General features: G+C 39.0%; 1 long non-coding RNA gene across 2 annotated transcripts; it reads right to left on the reverse strand.

Moving 5' to 3' along the window:
* Positions 1 to 2614: 2614 nt before the first annotated feature.
* Positions 2615 to 8569, reverse strand: LOC111271075 (uncharacterized). 2 transcript variants are annotated; one of them, XR_015315185.1, is made up of 5 exons: positions 8200 to 8569; positions 7933 to 8066; positions 5436 to 5517; positions 4412 to 4659; positions 2615 to 3795 (listed from the first exon to the last, which is right to left on the reverse strand). It is a non-coding gene; the product is annotated as an uncharacterized LOC111271075 (long non-coding RNA). The 2 variants fall into 2 exon arrangements; XR_002686639.2 differs by having other exon boundaries at positions 2615 to 4659.
* Between the last annotated feature and the right edge of the window lie 509 nt (positions 8570 to 9078).

Raw genomic sequence — 9078 nt, forward strand, 5'->3', positions numbered from 1 at the left:
CTGTTTATGCAAATAAACAGAACGCGACAGTAGCAACCAGCACGTCATTTTGTAGTACTCGTGAAGCTGGCGTATACTATGAGAAGTATGACGAATCATTGCCCGTGAAATAAGTACAACTAATAATAATCTTAAATGTTGATAAGAAGGTGATTAGGCTGTGTTTTTTTTTGTGCGTAGATGAACAGAAAGCTTAGAGAACAATAAATTCATAAAAAAATATTACATTTTTTCTACAACAGAAATTCACTACTCCTCAGTGTACCGATTGTCGTAGACAACTTCTGCGAGTCCCTAAAGACGCTCGAAAAGCTATAAACTGGGGGGCCATTTCGAAACAAAACTGCTAACACTAGCGATATCTCTTAAAACTATGATCTTCCTGTGAAGAGTGATTTGAATTTAATTCATAAAAAAATACAAAGTCGGCAATCTGAGAATTTGCGTTAACAGTATCATTCTTTAACTAAATATACGCACAATAAAAGATATCGGCCTATTAACGAGCTGATGAATAGTAGAGGCACTTCAGCTCAAGTTGGACAAAGGCAGACCTGCCACAATCAAAAGCAGCATAAAATTTATGTCAAGTCTAAACAGGGCAAATAGGTATCGAGATTAGTGACTAGCTACTTTTTAGTCAGACTCAGTCAGCTTCCTTTTCCTCATTCACTTGCAGGCCTAACCGCTGGCCGACGTTCCAACACTCGAAAATCTTGTAACATTTTATTGATATATTTGTCTTAAGGTACGGTAATGTCGTAATTTTCATGGATGATGAAATTCATGCCCAGGAAGCAGGACGATGGCTGCACCTTTAACTCAAAGTGCTTCGTCATAGTACCTTTTGCAATCAGCATATCGTTGACGTAAATACCAAGTCTTGCTCAAAAAATAGAAGCTGTTGTCTCCTAGGCCAGCATCTGTTAGCGCTTTCCTGGATTTCTTGGCGAGGTAGTGTCGTGATTAATGACGACTTGATTTTATCTGCAGTATCGGTCTTTGTTATCGCCGTATCTGTTCTGGTCAAAAAAGATATATCACAAAAATAGCGCTATTCTGGTAAACGCTTCTTATGCCTATTTGTTTATTATACGGCTTTTCGTAAGCGCTTATGGCCAAAATGATGCGTATCGTCTCTAATTTTGACACGGCCGCATATACATTAAACGGAGAGAAATCCTTTCCGGCAACCTGAGTGAAGACTCTCATAACGTACCTGGTTTTATAACCTCGTTCGTGTCCCTTTTTCGTTGGAAGACACATTTTGCTTCTACAGCATGTACCTTTGTGCTAGTTCAGCTACACTTGTTTTTACTACTTTTTTTATTTTTTGGAGGTTAAGGGCAAATGCATTATGCAGACCGGACATCATTGACTGTGCTTTGTCCGGTACTGTGGGACTCTCACCCACTAAACCCTGGACCCCTTTATCAGCTTGGGCCATGGTTCGGGATATGTTTGATATTACTTCGAAACCATGACTTGCAGGAACGGTCATTTCATCATCCTTCCCTTTGAGCCGTTCCAGTCCATCCTCCATTCTGGCTTTCCTCTTGTACTGAGTCTATTCGTGTGACCTTAGCTCTCCCTTTGCGCTTAGGAAATCTTCAGTCCAGTAGGAATCGAAGCGAATTGTTTTTTTTTATTCATAACCTGGTTCTGAACTGTGTATCTTCCTTCGACCATGCGTCCGTTCACTTCGTTTGAAACTCTCTCTTTTTCAATGTCGCTCTTTATTTTCAGAGCCGGACACGACCTCTTCGCTCTGTTATTACTTTAACTCTGTCTAGTTTCTCCGTGTTCATTTGTCGAAATCTTCTCCTAGCGTAAAACGATTGATGGCTCCTTTCGAAGATGACGTCGCTTGATCGTGCTGTCTTATGCTTCCTCGGAGTCCAGACGCTCTCTCCAAGAGCACCACCCTCCATTTTAGACGCGAGCTCCCTTCGGCCGAGTGAAAAATGAAGTAGGCAGTACTTCGATTCAGATGCGTAAATTTTACCCTGTTGTGGTTTGTGTCGAACAAAGTTTGCTTCACACACTAGTTGCAATACTCACATTCACGACCATGCTAGCACATTATTCGATTTCATTTCATAAATACCTGGCTCGTGGGGTAAGTTAAGTATGGCGTTCGGTAAAGTTAAGCTCATCTTTTCGGCCATTTCGTTATACGTCGGCTGGTTGACCATTAAATGTCAAAAGTTCGAATAGATTCTCGTTACAGTTGACCTAAATGCAGGCGCTACCCTCCGGCAAGAGGTCCTTGTCTACTAATTTTTGCCAACTATTAGAGTAAACAAAAGAAAGTTTCGACGCTTCTATGTAAGGAGCACTGTCTACCGTACAGCTTACAGTATTGCTCAGTGAGATTAATGTAGTTGTTCTTAGCCTTTTTACTTACTTTCCAATTACGCGAGCCGTGGCGGAGTCCAGCGTTTATAAATCGCTATTTCCCCTCAGCATCGTGTGCTCGATATTCAGTTTTTTTTTTAGAAATACATTTTTACCGTTCGATCTCGTTACTTGCACCATGTACAGGTTTAATGGGTAATTTGAAGGCCGATTGTTTTGGTGAAGATTTTTAGGCTCCCCAAGTGCTTTGAAGAACACAACTGAGAAAAGCTTTTGACTGACGATTCGTTGACGACAATGTCTAAGTTCGATCGTATTGCTTTAGTTGTTCTATATTGGCGGGGGTTGTGCCATATTGGCAGTATCTTTTCCTTACCTAGTGCTAAAGCACACTCGTCTTCCTGTAGTGCTAACTTGGCTGGGACTTTGTCGGGGTTAGTGGGTATCTTCAAAGTATCACACTGATTTTTTCTACTGTTAGTGGCACGTGGGCTGTGCTGACTATGTCGATGGACGCATGCTCCTGATGTGATGAAGCTGTTTCTGTTAGACGCTGGCTCTGTTTATAACATCACTGGCCATTGGATTGTCACACTGCAGGATTTGACAATGATTGTGGTCCATTAATGCGCTGATTAATGCTGAAGATACCTTGACTCAATTGGTTTAAGGTAGATCTGTATAACTGACGCGAAGCTTTTTCGATAGCAAGTGCCGAGATTTAATAGATTGATTCTATCCTTTTACGCTGCATGCTTTGGCCTGGTTCGGTAGAAAGGTTGTAGTCGTTTATACACGTAGCTAACAGCTTCGCGCCTTCGGTTGTATGTTTTCTCGCTAGATAGTTAGGTTGGTATATAGTGAATACTACACTATAAATATAATATGCACCGCAGTTATTTATTATGTGATATTAAAATTATACAAATTAATTCCTTCTTGTGTTCTGTATCGATGAATCAAGAACTTTTCTATTCTATTTGCATGGCTATTGTAGACAGCCCTAACTGTACACGTGCTTGTTGTTATTAGGATGAGGAGGACTTTAGACTCAGAATTTACCTAAATAGATTAGACAAGCGCAGCTTATAAAAAAAAAAAAAAAAAAAGTAAAAAAAATAACACTGATTCACGTTAGTGGCCTTCGATAGTGGCAACTGACGCTAAAATCTGTTGCGTATAGTAACCTTTACGGTTAGACAAAAATTTACGACTTCTTGCACTCAATACTCAAACTTACAAAGAAAGATACAGTAAGGCATATCGAAGGAGTAATATACTTGTTGAACGCGTATGAAGGACAGCCAAGGCCCTTTGTGATAATAGCCAGACGTTTGGAGCGGTGACGAACTACTAGCCCTTAAAGGCCTAGTATAAACTATACCGTTGATAATGTTTTACACCTCGTTTGAAAATTCGCGCACGTAGCAATACCACCTGAAACAACGTTGATATTTACACGGCTTACACTTCGAATAAATGTTAATCACTTATTCAACAAATACCAGAATGTGCATAGTTGGAATTTACCGTATCATCGCACGTGTGTGCCTTTAATACAGATACGATGAGAAGTGTAAACAAAAACACTGTGTTGATATGTAGCTTTTTGCCAAGGTTAACGTTTCTTAGCAAAATTGGTACCGTTAAAGGTCGTGTTCATAGCACTCTAGAGATGATTTCGATTATACTTATTCCATTTCGAAATACCAAGCGGGGGGCAAATTGACTTTTTTTCCTTTTAAATTCCTCGTTTTTTCGTAATCCCCTTCGACCATTTGGTACTTATAAATAGCAAATAATAAAATTTGGCATTATAAATACCTTGCACTCATCCAATTTGAGTTGATTTTGCTAGCCCTGGTCAAAAGTGTATTTTGTGATGGTATTTATAGGTTCGCTTTGCTGTTAATGAATACACAAGTCAACGACGTCCCATTTCAGCATACATCTGACTTGCCACATAAAAATGGCTCAATTCCTGATTCATCGTGATACTGTTCGTAGTACCAACTACTTTTTAATACTATGGAAAAGGTCAAGCATATTTTACCTTAGAGGTCCAACATATCCCCAGGATGTACATTCTCAGTGTTTATATTGCGCCTACACTTCACAAAGACGTTTGAGTTAGTGCCTTCTACTTCGTTTATAAAAAGCAGAAAATGTATCAAACATTCTGTTTCTGATGACTCTAGACATATCCGGTTTTCAGAATAAAAATTTTCCATGTACGATTAATCAGATCCAACAGCGAAGACGCCAGGTATAACCTTGCATAGTTCCAGGTAAGTATGTTACCTAGAACCAAAACAATGATTAGTTTGTTGACCAATTGTTATTAATTATTACTAGCGAATCTATACAAAAAATTATGTCATGATCATAACGTAACGCTGCGACTACTTAACTTGTGTATGACAAAGCCGCAGTACGCTAGAATGCTGTATATATTCCGTAACTTCTTTCCGTAAACTTTGTTTTCTTTCCTAGACAGACGCTAAGATCATTTTGCAGTGTCGCTTCAGAAGCTACCAGAAAATATCTTCGTAGATATCTTCAGCGTTTCTCCAACATATTTATCGAGCACAAGGTTCTGGTGCTTTTTCTCGTGCTAGAACTAAAATTTGAATCAGTGGTGGCAGTTACATCTATTGTTAAAGGTTACGAAAGCAACACATTTAAAAATTGAGAAGCTTCGTTTAATAGGTTAAATATATTAAACTGTAGGTTCCGTATGGGGATCTCTATGCGCTTTTGCTTCGCATGGGTTCGGTGTAGCGGGTCGATCCACAGCGGATTGGCTACGCTAAGAGAACTATTTGGAGAACTAACTACAATGCCGCTGGTGGTAACCTCTGCGAAGAGGATACGGTTTTATTACTAAGTAAAGGTTCCTCAAATCTCCCTAATCTATTTTTAAGACGAGCTCCCACCGCAAGCGGAAGTTTCTGATTAACGCGTATTTTCCCACCAATGATGAGAGGCCCTAAGTACTAGGTATTACAACTAATAAAACTTACATACTCTTCCGTTATGAAACCAGTTCCTATGAAAAAAAGAAGAGAGAAACGCACGTTAATGAATTTTATTCCGTTGCTAGTTATATTGATGGCATCGTCCAAAAATGTGACCGGTCGCAATCACGTGTATATTTACCTGAAATGTAAAGAAATTTGACAGTTCTACGAAGCTTTGTAGGGAGTCATCTTGTGGAATTCTTAATCTTGAGAAAGCCGTAATATTAATGAGTCAGCAACGGTGTACCGATAAGTCTTACCATAAAATGTAATAATCCTTAACTAAAGTGAAAAATTCAATTTGTACTAATTGTCCTTCTAGAAGAATTCGAATTTCATTGAGAACTCGATTGTACACACAGACACGCTCATGGGTTACGCACATACGTTAATTTCGCTGAGAGTACAAGACAAGAAACCTTCCCTGAATGAGCCTGATGGTACAATCTAATACGTTACGCAATGAAATAATGCGACTTACGTCTCTTAATAACAGCGTTAATAAATTGTTCTAAAATTAGCTAAGGAGCGTGACTGAAGATTTTAGAGCCCCAGTTCCATTTTGAACTAACACCACCGTATCGACAAGGACGGTAATGGGCATCTATTATAGAAGGTACAATTTTCTTTTTAATTCAAATAATAATTATCTGTGCATCAAATCTGAAGTTCTAACCGCCTAAACTACTTATACACTTTAGAACAGCCTATATAATTGACTGTATTGTTACCAAGATCAGCTTGATATCCTCCCTGATCAGCAAGATCAACCTCCCTGACATGGTTGATTAGCTCAATAGTTGCTCTTCACGAAATCGTTTGCGCCATTTTCTTCACTAGTAAATTTCGAAGTTATGCTGTCGTTATAGCTTGTATGACAGCTACGCATTCGATGCGCAAGCTGGTGACGTGGCTAATTGAATGCTTGGAGCTTTTCGCCCAGAACGGCCATCGTCGTTGTGAAGTTCATCGCTACCACTCAGACTCTGTACCTGTTCCCGCTTAAAGGCAAATAGCAGTACACCTAGCAACAGACGATTGACATAGGAAATAGTGCGATGTACATCGAACGATAATAAAATCCTTTGTGGCGTTTTACGGATCCTAATCGAGTATTCATTGTCTCCTTTCGCATTACGAAGCGACAGTGCTACCCCACTTGTGTCGTCGCACTGCGCGACACGTAACGAATGCTGCTGGAGCAGTAATCGTTGTAGTCGTCATTTCTTCACCAAAAGTCTGCTCTCTTAGTCAATTTTAAAGTGATTTGATCATTTATATAGAATAGTACAGTTGTACACGGAACATTTTCGAAGAATGACGAGGATTGACATGAAGCTGTGTGAAGGTAAGCGGGATCGAACTGAAACAATTTCGGCTGAATCTTTGTTCCGCCGCTCCTTGCAGAGAAAGTGATTTTCAGTAAAGCGATATACTAATATTTCGGTTGTTAACACATGTAAAGTGGATGATAGTCCTGTGACTTTAACGTAGGTCTTCCTCCAGGTTCGTATTAGGAACTAATCCTCAAGAAAGGTAATGTTTTTAGTTTATTGAACATGGTATGCGCTGCCGCTAATGAGAGAAGTAGATGCAAACGTGTACTTGACCTCTAAGAAAAATACCAAGTATCATTGTTGGCATTGGGTTACTGGCCCATAGTCGTGCCTAGTGACAAATTTTCTGAAATCAATAAGTCGTTACTGCAAATCTATCCGCATAACGTTAATACTACTAACAGTAATAACATATGTGCGTTGTTTTTATTCCAAACATAAAGTCCAAGCAATAATATTAATTGCGTGAAGTTTTTCCAAGTTCAAATCCTGGAAAAGATTAGTGGTCAAGACAGCTTCAGGGTCAACTTGATGACCATGCTAAATGTGGAGTACCACAGGAGAACATTTTGCATTTATATTAAACTGACAGTCCTGAGTGTAGCAACGTAGTATATATAGCACAGTGGATAATAATCGTGTACAACATATATAGTATCCAATATAAAGTATCCCGAATATTGGTCAAGCGGCTTTTATTTTTAGGCAGCTTTTCGGCATTGCTTGTTAATGTTATTTCCGATGCTCTGAGAATCCTGTGGTGCTTATTTTATAGTTTCTTGGTAAGGCTGAATTTCTACTAATTCCACTAACGGATTAAGTTGACGTTTCGAGTGGTCATTATCAGAGCTACAGAACGATGAATTTTACTTTGATCTCTGATCCTGTACTGCGCAGTGCCAAAATATGCTGGAACATGTCAATTTTCCAGAAAGCCATTCATGAAGACGCATGTTATTTATAGTAACAAGCCTAGTCACTTTCCAAATACATGCTTTATAACGGATTTAAAATATCACGCATTTATTATTACCAGAATTCCGGAAATAACCGTTTTAAGAAACCGAAATTTCGGGTGTAGGGGCTGTAAGGTGTACTTCTTATCGGGAAAAAATTACGAAAATGAAGTCCATAAAAATTGTGTTCGTAACAAAACTGTACTTCAATAAGCTTCCATGAATCCCTGTTTTCGTTTAAATATGTAAATTTCATCATACTTGTACAATGTGCAGTTTCGGCAGAGTCTGCTGATGGCTACGGAGTTAGATGTGCTGTGTATATGTGACATCCATACGTATTATCATTTGCCGTAGACCTCACCGGTTAATCTTTCATACGTGTCATATCACCGCTGAAAATATATGCCACATTGTAGACAACATTACGGTGCCGTTCGGACGCATGGAACTTGGAACAGCTTACGGATACTGTACAATTCATCATAAATTAACTTTAGCGAAGATTGACTACATTAAGATACTAACCTGTATACGCATAAACTGATTTGCGACCATGGAAGCGATAAGTGTAATTATCTCTTTAACTAGATTTTAAATTTGCTCGAAAACTTCATTTTTTCTAGGCGGCCAATATCATTCCTGTTAGGAATAGCGCACTCCATAGTCATCTGTAAAATTTCGATTAGACAGATAGGGGTCCTGCAAGGTCGGATTACTTTTAATCCTCTATTTCGTTTGATCACCCTGGAGAGATATTCCGGAACCCTCTAGCTTCTGAAGTTTTCGTCGCTGTTGGACCACTTTATACAGTGGGTCTTTTAACACTGATTTCAAAGAAATAACTGAAAGTGCTAAAAATCAAATGTTTTTAAAATATTAGCGCACGACAATAATAAGCTAATATCACCGTGTGTATTGATTGAATGTTTTGTAGTTGTGAAAAACAGTAATATTAAGTACGTCTTAATTATGACATAAGCGACCTTCATCGTCGTTTTTCGATTGAAGCCACAGGGCGTTCTGGTTTCACCCATACATACCTTCTCGTCAACTAATGCAGTGTACACGTTTTAATGATGGAAAGACCACAGCTCTTCACAGCTGCCAAGTTTGTAATCGATAACAGCTGAAATAGGACCGAGAGATCGAGGCAGAGAGCCTACTGTGTCAAAAAAATGCGCCAGAACTCTTAGAAAAATTGAGGAAGGGCACCAAAAACATTGAACAAATATTTGCCTCTGGGGATACGCCGATGCCAGGCACTTTCAGAAACTGAAGGTTGGAAAGAAAAGCATTACGGAAAAACCGATAAGACTAACAGCGACATGATAAAGATCGATATTATAATACTGTTATAATAAAAACGGCAATATAATTAAGCTCCCTTTTCTTTTTCCTGTACTG

Source organism: Varroa jacobsoni, unplaced genomic scaffold, assembly GCF_002532875.2.
Source record: "Varroa jacobsoni isolate VJ856 unplaced genomic scaffold, vjacob_1.0 contig00326, whole genome shotgun sequence".
Taxonomy (NCBI): domain Eukaryota; kingdom Metazoa; phylum Arthropoda; class Arachnida; order Mesostigmata; family Varroidae; genus Varroa; species Varroa jacobsoni.